At 48.0% G+C, this 13279-nt stretch overlaps 1 protein-coding gene across 6 annotated transcripts in view; it reads left to right on the top strand.

The window, feature by feature from the left end:
- Positions 1 to 13279, top strand: part of FGF11 (fibroblast growth factor 11) — a 1303510-nt gene that overhangs the window by 1200955 nt on the left and 89276 nt on the right. The window lies entirely within an intron of this gene.

The raw sequence follows: 13279 nt of genomic DNA, 5'->3' as shown, positions 1-13279 counted from the left end.
GTACTGTACACACAGCTCTACACTACACCTCCATCCTGTCCTGTATCTACTATTCCTGTACTGTACAGACAGCTCTACACTACACCTCCATCCTGTCCTGTATCTACTATTCCTGTACTGTACACAGCTCTACACTACACCTCCATCCTGTCCCGTATCTACTATTCCTGTACTGTACATACAGCTCTACACTACACCTCCATCCTGTCCTGTATCTACTATTCCTGTACTGTACACACAGCTCTACACTACACCTCCATCCTGTCCTGTATCTACTATTCCTGTACTGTACACAGCTCTACACTACACCTCCATCCTGTCCTGTATCTACTATTCCTGTACTGTACACACAGCTCTACACTACACCTCCATCCTGTCCTGTATCTACTATTCCTGTACTGTACACAGCTCTACACTACACCTCCATCCTGTCCTGTATCTACTATTCCTGTACTGTACACAGCTCTACACTACACCTCCATCCTGTCCTGTATCTACTATTCCTGTACTGTACACAGCTCTACACTACACCTCCATCCTGTCCTGTATCTACTATTCCTGTACTGTACACAGCTCTACACTACACCTCCATCCTGTCCTGTATCTACTATTCCTGTACTGTACACAGCTCTACACTACACCTCCATCCTGTCCTGTATCTACTATTCCAGTACTGTACACAGCTCTACACTACACCTCCATCCTGTCCTGTATCTACTATTCCTGTACTGTACACAGCTCTACACTACACCTCCATCCTGTCCTGTATCTACTATTCCTGTACTGTACACAGCTCTACACTACACCTCCATCCTGTCCCGTATCTACTATTCCTGTACTGTACACACAGCTCTACACTACACCTCCATCCTGTCCTGTATCTACTATTCCTGTACTGTACAGACAGCTCTACACTACACCTCCATCCTGTCCTGTATCTACTATTCCTGTACTGTACACAGCTCTACACTACACCTCCATCCTGTCCCGTATCTACTATTCCTGTACTGTACATACAGCTCTACACTACACCTCCATCCTGTCCTGTATCTACTATTCCTGTACTGTACACACAGCTCTACACTACACCTCCATCCTGTCCTGTATCTACTATTCCTGTACTGTACACAGCTCTACACTACACCTCCATCCTGTCCTGTATCTACTATTCCTGTACTGTACACACAGCTCTACACTACACCTCCATCCTGTCCTGTATCTACTATTCCTGTACTGTACACACTGCTCTACACTACACCTCCATCCTGTCCTGTATCTACTATTCCTGTACTGTACACAGCTCTACACTACACCTCCATCCTGTCCTGTATCTACTATTCCTGTACTGTACACACAGCTCTACACTGCACCTCCATCCTGTCCTGTATCTACTATTCCTGTACTGTACACACAGCTCTACACTACACCTCCATCCTGTCCCGTATCTACTATTCCTGTACTATACACACAGCTCTACACTACACCTCCATCCTGTCCTGTATCTACTATTCCTGTACTGTACACACAGCTCTACACTACACCTCCATCCTGTCCTGTATCTACTATTCCTGTACTGTACACAGCTCTACACTACACCTCCATCCTGTCCTGTATCTACTATTCCTGTACTGTACACAGCTCTACACTACACCTCCATCCTGTCCTGTATCTACTATTCCTGTACTGTACACAGCTCTACACTACACCTCCATCCTGTCCTGTATCTACTATTCCTGTACTGTACACACAGCTCTACACTACACCTCCATCCTGTCCTGTATCTACTATTCCTGTACTGTACACAGCTCTACACTACACCTCCATCCTGTCCTGTATCTACTATTCCTGTACTGTACACAGCTCTACACTACACCTCCATCCTGTCCTGTATCTACTATTCCTGTACTGTACACACAGCTCTACACTACACCTCCATCCTGTCCTGTATCTACTATTCCTGTACTGTACACACAGCTCTACACTACACCTCCATCCTGTCCTGTATCTTCTATTCCTGTACTGTACACACAGCTCTACACTACACCTCCATCCTGTCCTGTATCTACTATTCCTGTACTGTACAGACAGCTCTACACTACACCTCCATCCTGTCCTGTATCTACTATTCCTGTACTGTACACAGCTCTACACTACACCTCCATCCTGTCCCGTATCTACTATTCCTGTACTGTACATACAGCTCTACACTACACCTCCATCCTGTCCTGTATCTACTATTCCTGTACTGTACACACAGCTCTACACCACACCTCCATCCTGTCCTGTATCTACTATTCCTGTACTGTACACAGCTCTACACTACACCTCCATCCTGTCCTGTATCTACTATTCCTGTACTGTACACACAGCTCTACACTACACCTCCATCCTGTCCTGTATCTACTATTCCTGTACTGTACACAGCTCTACACTACACCTCCATCCTGTCCTGTATCTACTATTCCTGTACTGTACACAGCTCTACACTACACCTCCATCCTGTCCTGTATCTACTATTCCTGTACTGTACACAGCTCTACACTACACCTCCATCCTGTCCTGTATCTACTATTCCTGTACTGTACACAGCTCTACACTACACCTCCATCCTGTCCTGTATCTACTATTCCTGTACTGTACACAGCTCTACACTACACCTCCATCCTGTCCTGTATCTACTATTCCAGTACTGTACACAGCTCTACACTACACCTCCATCCTGTCCTGTATCTACTATTCCTGTACTGTACAGACAGCTCTACACTACACCTCCATCCTGTCCTGTATCTACTATTCCTGTACTGTACACAGCTCTACACTACACCTCCATCCTGTCCTGTATCTACTATTCCTGTACTGTACACACAGCTCTACACTACACCTCCATCCTGTCCTGTATCTACTATTCCTGTACTGTACACAGCTCTACACTACACCTCCATCCTGTCCTGTATCTACTATTCCTGTACTGTACACAGCTCTACACTACACCTCCATCCTGTCCTGTATCTACTATTCCTGTACTGTACACACAGCTCTACACTACACCTCCATCCTGTCCTGTATCTACTATTCCTGTACTGTACACAGCTCTACACTACACCTCCATCCTGTCCTGTATCTACTATTCCTGTACTGTACACAGCTCTACACTACACCTCCATCCTGTCCTGTATCTACTATTCCTGTACTGTACACACAGCTCTACACTACACCTCCATCCTGTCCTGTATCTACTATTCCTGTACTGTACACACAGCTCTACACTACACCTCCATCCTGTCCTGTATCTTCTATTCCTGTACTGTACACACAGCTCTACACTACACCTCCATCCTGTCCTGTATCTACTATTCCTGTACTGTACAGACAGCTCTACACTACACCTCCATCCTGTCCTGTATCTACTATTCCTGTACTGTACACAGCTCTACACTACACCTCCATCCTGTCCCGTATCTACTATTCCTGTACTGTACAGACAGCTCTACACTACACCTCCATCCTGTCCTGTATCTACTATTCCTGTACTGTACACAGCTCTACACTACACCTCCATCCTGTCCCGTATCTACTATTCCTGTACTGTACATACAGCTCTACACTACACCTCCATCCTGTCCTGTATCTACTATTCCTGTACTGTACACACAGCTCTACACCACACCTCCATCCTGTCCTGTATCTACTATTCCTGTACTGTACACAGCTCTACACTACACCTCCATCCTGTCCTGTATCTACTATTCCTGTACTGTACACACAGCTCTACACTACACCTCCATCCTGTCCTGTATCTACTATTCCTGTACTGTACACAGCTCTACACTACACCTCCATCCTGTCCTGTATCTACTATTCCTGTACTGTACACAGCTCTACACTACACCTCCATCCTGTCCTGTATCTACTATTCCTGTACTGTACACAGCTCTACACTACACCTCCATCCTGTCCTGTATCTACTATTCCTGTACTGTACACAGCTCTACACTACACCTCCATCCTGTCCTGTATCTACTATTCCTGTACTGTACACAGCTCTACACTACACCTCCATCCTGTCCTGTATCTACTATTCCAGTACTGTACACAGCTCTACACTACACCTCCATCCTGTCCTGTATCTACTATTCCTGTACTGTACAGACAGCTCTACACTACACCTCCATCCTGTCCTGTATCTACTATTCCTGTACTGTACACAGCTCTACACTACACCTCCATCCTGTCCTGTATCTACTATTCCTGTACTGTACACACAGCTCTACACTACACCTCCATCCTGTCCTGTATCTACTATTCCTGTACTGTACACAGCTCTACACTACACCTCCATCCTGTCCCGTATCTACTATTCCTGTACTGTACATACAGCTCTACACTACACCTCCATCCTGTCCTGTATCTACTATTCCTGTACTGTACACACAGCTCTACACTACACCTCCATCCTGTCCTGTATCTACTATTCCTGTACTGTACACAGCTCTACACTACACCTCCATCCTGTCCTGTATCTACTATTCCTGTACTGTACACACAGCTCTACACTACTCCTCCATCCTGTCCTGTATCTACTATTCCTGTACTGTACACAGCTCTACACTACACCTCCATCCTGTCCTGTATCTACTATTCCTGTACTGTATACACAGCTCTACACTACACCTCCATCCTGTCCTGTATCTACTATTCCTGTACTGTACACACAGCTCTACACTACACCTCCATCCTGTCCTGTATCTACTATTCCTGTACTGTACACAGCTCTACACTACACCTCCATCCTGTCCTGTATCTACTATTCCTGTACTGTACACAGCTCTACACTACACCTCCATCCTGTCCTGTATCTACTATTCCTGTACTGTACACAGCTCTACACTACACCTCCATCCTGTCCTGTATCTACTATTCCTGTACTGTACACAGCTCTACACTACACCTCCATCCTGTCCTGTATCTACTATTCCAGTACTGTACACAGCTCTACACTACACCTCCATCCTGTCCTGTATCTACTATTCCTGTACTGTACACAGCTCTACACTACACCTCCATCCTGTCCTGTATCTACTATTCCTGTACTGTACACAGCTCTACACTACACCTCCATCCTGTCCCGTATCTACTATTCCTGTACTGTACACACAGCTCTACACTACACCTCCATCCTGTCCTGTATCTACTATTCCAGTACTGTACACAGCTCTACACTACACCTCCATCCTGTCCTGTATCTACTATTCCTGTACTGTACACACAGCTCTACACTACACCTCCATCCTGTCCTGTATCTACTATTCCTGTACTGTACACAGCTCTACACTACACCTCCATCCTGTCCTGTATCTACTATTCCTGTACTGTACACAGCTCTACACTACACCTCCATCCTGTCCTGTATCTACTATTCCTGTACTGTACACAGCTCTACACTACACCTCCATCCTGTCCTGTATCTACTATTCCTGTACTGTACACAGCTCTACACTACACCTCCATCCTGTCCTGTATCTACTATTCCTGTACTGTACACAGCTCTACACTACACCTCCATCCTGTCCTGTATCTACTATTCCAGTACTGTACACAGCTCTACACTACACCTCCATCCTGTCCTGTATCTACTATTCCAGTACTGTACACAGCTCTACACTACACCTCCATCCTGTCCTGTATCTACTATTCCTGTACTGTACACACAGCTCTACACTACACCTCCATCCTGTCCTGTATCTACTATTCCTGTACTGTACACACAGCTCTACACTGCACCTCCATCCTGTCCTGTATCTACTATTCCTGTACTGTACACACAGCTCTACACTACACCTCCATCCTGTCCCGTATCTACTATTCCTGTACTATACACACAGCTCTACACTACACCTCCATCCTGTCCTGTATCTACTATTCCTGTACTGTACACACAGCTCTACACTACACCTCCATCCTGTCCTGTATCTACTATTCCTGTACTGTACACAGCTCTACACTACACCTCCATCCTGTCCTGTATCTACTATTCCTGTACTGTACACAGCTCTACACTACACCTCCATCCTGTCCTGTATCTACTATTCCTGTACTGTACACAGCTCTACACTACACCTCCATCCTGTCCTGTATCTACTATTCCTGTACTGTACACACAGCTCTACACTACACCTCCATCCTGTCCTGTATCTACTATTCCAGTACTGTACACAGCTCTACACTACACCTCCATCCTGTCCTGTATCTACTATTCCTGTACTGTACACAGCTCTACACTACACCTCCATCCTGTCCTGTATCTACTATTCCTGTACTGTACACAGCTCTACACTACACCTCCATCCTGTCCTGTATCTACTATTCCTGTACTGTACACACAGCTCTACACTACACCTCCATCCTGTCCTGTATCTACTATTCCTGTACTGTACACACAGCTCTACACTACACCTCCATCCTGTCCTGTATCTACTATTCCTGTACTGTACACACAGCTCTACACTACACCTCCATCCTGTCCTGTATCTACTATTCCTGTACTGTACACAGCTCTACACTACACCTCCATCCTGTCCTGTATCTACTATTCCTGTACTGTACACAGCTCTACACTACACCTCCATCCTGTCCTGTATATACTATTCCTGTACTGTATACACAGCTCTACACTACACCTCCATCCTGTCCTGTATCTACTATTCCTGTACTGTACACAGCTCTACACTACACCTCCATCCTGTCCTGTATCTACTATTCCTGTACTGTACACACAGCTCTACACTACACCTCCATCCTGTCCTGTATCTACTATTCCTGTACTGTACACAGCTCTACACTACACCTCCATCCTGTCCTGTATCTACTATTCCTGTACTATACACAGCTCTACACTACACCTCCATCCTGTCCTGTATCTACTATTCCTGTACTGTACACAGCTCTACACTACACCTCCATCCTGTCCTGTATCTACTATTCCTGTACTGTACACAGCTCTACACTACACCTCCATCCTGTCCTGTATCTACTATTCCTGTACTATACACACAGCTCTACACTACACCTCCATCCTGTCCTGTATCTACTATTCCTGTACTGTACACACAGCTCTACACTACACCTCCACCCTGTCCTGTATCTACTATTCCTGTACTGTACACACAGCTCTACACTACACCTCCATCCTGTCCCGTATCTACTATTCCTGTACTATACACACAGCTCTACACTACACCTCCATCCTGTCCTGTATCTACTATTCCTGTACTGTACACACAGCTCTACACTACACCTCCACCCTGTCCTGTATCTACTATTCCTGTACTGTACACACAGCTCTACACTACACCTCCATCCTGTCCCGTATCTACTATTCCTGTACTGTACACAGCTCTACACTACACCTCCATCCTGTCCTGTATATACTATTCCTGTACTGTATACACAGCTCTACACTACACCTCCATCCTGTCCTGTATCTACTATTCCTGTACTGTACACAGCTCTTCACTACACCTCCATCCTGTCCTGTATCTACTATTCCTGTACTGTACACACAGCTCTACACTACACCTCCACCCTGTCCTGTATCTACTATTCCTGTACTGTACACAGCTCTACACTACACCTCCATCCTGTCCTGTATCTACTATTCCTGTACTGTACACAGCTCTACACTACACCTCCATCCTGTCCTGTATCTACTATTCCTGTACTGTACACAGCTCTACACTACACCTCCATCCTGTCCTGTATCTACTATTCCTGTACTGTACACACAGCTCTACACTACACCTCCATCCTGTCCCGTATCTACTATTCCTGTACTGTACACAGCTCTACACTACACCTCCATCCTGTCCTGTATCTACTATTCCTGTACTGTACACAGCTCTACACTACACCTCCATCCTGTCCTGTATCTACTATTCCTATACTGTACACAGCTCTACACTACACCTCCATCCTGTCCTGTATCTACTATTCCTGTACTGTACACACAGCTCTACACTACACCTCCATCCTGTCCTGTATCTACTATTCCTGTACTGTACACACAGCTCTACACTACACCTCCATCCTGTCCTGTATCTACTATTCCTGTACTGTACACAGCTCTACACTACACCTCCATCCTGTCCCGTATCTACTATTCCTGTACTGTACACAGCTCTACACTACACCTCCATCCTGTCCTGTATCTACTATTCCTGTACTGTACACAGCTCTACACTACACCTCCATCCTGTCCCGTATCTACTATTCCTGTACTGTACACACAGCTCTACACTACACCTCCATCCTGTCCTGTATCTACTATTCCTGTACTGTACACACAGCTCTACACTACACCTCCATCCTGTCCTGTATCTACTATTCCTGTACTGTACACAGCTCTACACTACACCTCCATCCTGTCCTGTATCTACTATTCCTGTACTGTACACAGCTCTACACTACACCTCCATCCTGTCCTGTATCTACTATTCCTGTACTGTACACACAGCTCTACACTACACCTCCATCCTGTCCTGTATCTACTATTCCTGTACTGTACAGACAGCTCTACACTACACCTCCATCCTGTCCTGTATCTACTATTCCTGTACTGTACACAGCTCTACACTACACCTCCATCCTGTCCCGTATCTACTATTCCTGTACTGTACATACAGCTCTACACTACACCTCCATCCTGTCCTGTATCTACTATTCCTGTACTGTACACACAGCTCTACACTACACCTCCATCCTGTCCTGTATCTACTATTCCTGTACTGTACACAGCTCTACACTACACCTCCATCCTGTCCTGTATCTACTATTCCTGTACTGTACACACAGCTCTACACTACACCTCCATCCTGTCCTGTATCTACTATTCCTGTACTGTACACAGCTCTACACTACACCTCCATCCTGTCCCGTATCTACTATTCCTGTACTGTACATACAGCTCTACACTACACCTCCATCCTGTCCTGTATCTACTATTCCTGTACTGTACACACAGCTCTACACTACACCTCCATCCTGTCCTGTATCTACTATTCCTGTACTGTACACAGCTCTACACTACACCTCCATCCTGTCCTGTATCTACTATTCCTGTACTGTACACACAGCTCTACACTACACCTCCATCCTGTCCTGTATCTACTATTCCTGTACTGTACACAGCTCTACACTACACCTCCATCCTGTCCTGTATCTACTATTCCTGTACTGTACACACAGCTCTACACTACACCTCCATCCTGTCCTGTATCTACTATTCCTGTACTGTACACACAGCTCTACACTACACCTCCATCCTGTCCTGTATCTACTATTCCTGTACTGTACACAGCTCTACACTACACCTCCATCCTGTCCTGTATCTACTATTCCTGTACTGTACACACAGCTCTACACTACACCTCCATCCTGTCCTGTATCTACTATTCCTGTACTGTACACAGCTCTACACTACACCTCCATCCTGTCCTGTATCTACTATTCCTGTACTGTACACAGCTCTACACTACACCTCCATCCTGTCCTGTATCTACTATTCCTGTACTGTACACAGCTCTACACTACACCTCCATCCTGTCCTGTATCTACTATTCCTGTACTGTACACACAGCTCTACACTACACCTCCATCCTGTCCTGTATCTACTATTCCTGTACTGTACACAGCTCTACACTACACCTCCATCCTGTCCTGTATCTACTATTCCTGTACACAGCTCTACACTACACCTCCATCCTGTCCTGTATCTACTATTCCTGTACTGTACACAGCTCTACACTACACCTCCATCCTGTCCTGTATCTGCTATTCCTGTACTATACACACAGCTCTACACTACACCTCCATCCTGTCCTGTATCTACTATTCCTGTACTGTACACAGCTCTACACTACACCTCCATCCTGTCCTGTATCTACTATTCCTGTACTGTATACAGCTCTACACTACACCTCCATCCTGTCCAGTATCTACTATTCCTGTACTATACACAGCTCTACACTACACCTCCATCCTGTCCAGTATCTACTATTCCTGTACTGTACACAGCTCTACACTACACCTCCATCCTGTCCTGTATCTACTATTCCTGTACTATACACAGCTCTACACTACACCTCCATCCTGTCCTGTATCTACTATTCCTGTACTGTACACACAGCTCTACACTACACCTCCATCCTGTCCTGTATCTACTATTCCTGTACTGTACACAGCTCTACACTACACCTCCATCCTGTCCTGTATCTGCTATTCCTGTACTATACACACAGCTCTACACTACACCTCCATCCTGTCCTGTATCTACTATTCCTGTACTGTACACAGCTCTACACTACACCTCCATCCTGTCCTGTATCTACTATTCCTGTACTGTATACAGCTCTACACTACACCTCCATCCTGTCCAGTATCTACTATTCCTGTACTATACACAGCTCTACACTACACCTCCATCCTGTCCAGTATCTACTATTCCTGTACTGTACACAGCTCTACACTACACCTCCATCCCGTCCTGTATCTACTATTCCTGTACTGTACACAGCTCTACACTACACCTCCATCCCGTCCTGTATCTACTATTCCTGTACTGTACACACAGCTCTACACTACACCTCCATCCTGTCCTGTATCTACTATTCCTGTACTGTACACAGCTCTACACTACACCTCCATCCTGTCCTGTATCTACTATTCCTGTACTGTACACAGCTCTACACTACACCTCCATCCTGTCCTGTATCTACTATTCCTGTACTGTACACACAGCTCTACACTACACCTCCATCCTGTCCTGTATCTACTATTCCTGTACTGTACACAGCTCTACACTACACCTCCATCCTGTCCTGTATCTACTATTCCTGTACTGTACACAGCTCTACACTACACCTCCATCCTGTCCTGTATCTACTATTCCTGTACTGTACACAGCTCTACACTACACCTCCATCCTGTCCTGTATCTACTATTCCTGTACTGTACACAGCTCTACACTACACCTCCATCCTGTCCTGTATCTACTATTCCTGTACAGTACACAGCTCTACACTACACCTCCATCCTGTCCTGTATCTGCTATTCCTGTACTGTATACACAGCTCTACACTACACCTCCATCCTGTCCTGTATCTACTATTCCTGTACTGTACACAGCTCTACACTACACCTCCATCCTGTCCTGTATCTACTATTCCTGTTCTGTACACACAGCTCTACACTACACCTCCATCCTGTCCTGTATCTACTATTCCTGTACTGTACACAGCTCTACACTGCACCTCCATCCTGTCCTGTATCTACTATTCCTGTACTGTACACACAGCTCTACACTACACCTCCATCCTGTCCTGTATCTACTATTCCTGTACTGTACACAGCTCTACACTACACCTCCATCCTGTCCTGTATCTACTATTCCTGTACTGTATACAGCTCTACACTACACCTCCATCCTGTCCTGTATCCACTATTCCTGTACTATACACACAGCTCTACACTACACCTCCATCCTGTCCTGTATCTACTATTCCTGGCAGACGCGGTACTGTATAAGGTGCGCGTCTCTGACTGGGGAGCACCTAGATAGAGCAGCACAGAAAGGTTGTCAGTGCCAGATCCCCCCTGGCATCACTCCCCCTTAGTGATGCACTAATTGGAAGACCCCCGGCTGGCCAGTGGTCACTAGAAGGGAGGGGTCCTGCGGCCACTCCTACGGGGGTTAAATCCAGGCGTCCGGCCGGGAACTTTCTCTTTTCCTCCCGGCGGACACCTGGAAGCATTGTCCCTGTAGTAGTGATGTCGGACCCCCTGGTTGAGGCCTTGCAGAGGAGAGCGGCACAGAGAGGTGAGAACTGGCTTCAGGCCATTGTCGCCGACATCAGGGCTCAGCTTTCTGTGCCCTCTCCCGACCCCCTTCTCACACCCTCCTCATCTGGTCTGGTCGGGTCAGTCTCGTCCACCCTCACGCCCCCGGGGCCCCTTATGGTCGCCTCACCTTCGGCCTGCTCGCTAGCTGGGGGGCGTCCTGTGCGGCCTCCCCACGGTCCGGAGCGGGAAGCGGTGATGCCCCTATCGTCCGCGCAGCGGTCCGGGGGTCTCCCAGCCGCCGAGGTTGGACAGGCCTCTCGGAAGCGGCGGGGAAGGGCCGGGCGCCGCACACGCCGCAAAAGCATAGTGGCCCCCCTGGCCGACGGGGCACCGGGCTGCGCCGAGCGGCGCGCAGCGTCGCCTCCTCTCCCCGTGGCTCCGGTGGCTGGCGGCGAGCAGGCGGGCGGCGCTGGGCGGCGCGAGGCATCGCCCCCTTCCCTGGCTGCTCCGGCGGATCTCTCAGCTGTGCGGGGGGGCAGGCGGTCTGCCCGCTTGCCCCGCGCCCCGGAGCGGCTCCAGGTTGGGGAGGGGGCGGCCTCGCCGCCTCGCAGCTGCCGGCGTCTTCCGGCTCCCTCGTCGGGCTCAGTCCGGCGGTCAGAGGTAGCCCCGCCCACCAACTTCCTGTCCCCGCCCACCAACTTCCTGTCCCCGCATTTCAGCGCTGAGAACAGCGCTGGCCGGTCCTCCGTTACCTTCCCTGCGGGCACATATATGCCGCCCGCAGAGGGTAACTTGGAGGCCGGCACTAACCCTGCATGGCCCCCAGAGCGCGCTGATCGGTCAAACCAGACCGTTCAGCGCGCGGTTTTCCCACCAGGCCTGACCTCCAGCTTACCCCCGGCAGACGCAGCACTGATGCCTGCACGGGGGTATCAGGGGTCAGGCCGTATATGTGACAGGTCAGCTGAGGAGCGCGAGGTTCGGTCCAATAGGACCGATCAGTGCGCTCAACAGCTGTACAGCGGGAATCACTGCGTAACATCATTAAACGCACCAAACACAGACACATTTACACCTCCTCCCACTGACCAAATCCCTAATAAATATTTTCCGTTAACCGCCCCGCCAAATCCCAGCAATGGGGCTGAATACAGTTACCCCCTAACTCCCCCCCCTTTTCAGTAGCACTGCGGGACCGTACACTGACGGTAATCCCCCTAGTAACAATGTTAGAATCCCCCACGTTACACCGCTAAGTAACGGCGGACGCAGGCGTAGACGCCGAACGTCCTCCCAGTCTTCCTCTGATGACTCCCGGCACCATTCGCGCTACCCCTCTAAACGCCCCTCCCGTCACAGACGGAGACGCAGCTCCCATGGGAGCCGCCGCAGATCCCGGGCCTCAGGATGGCTGTCATCAGCAACATCCGAGGGGTCCGATGTATCG

This window comes from Ranitomeya variabilis, chromosome 5 (assembly GCF_051348905.1).
Source record: "Ranitomeya variabilis isolate aRanVar5 chromosome 5, aRanVar5.hap1, whole genome shotgun sequence".
Classification (NCBI taxonomy): domain Eukaryota; kingdom Metazoa; phylum Chordata; class Amphibia; order Anura; family Dendrobatidae; genus Ranitomeya; species Ranitomeya variabilis.
The sequence above is the reverse complement of the archived record's forward strand: the minus strand, read 5'-3'. Positions and strand labels throughout refer to the sequence as shown.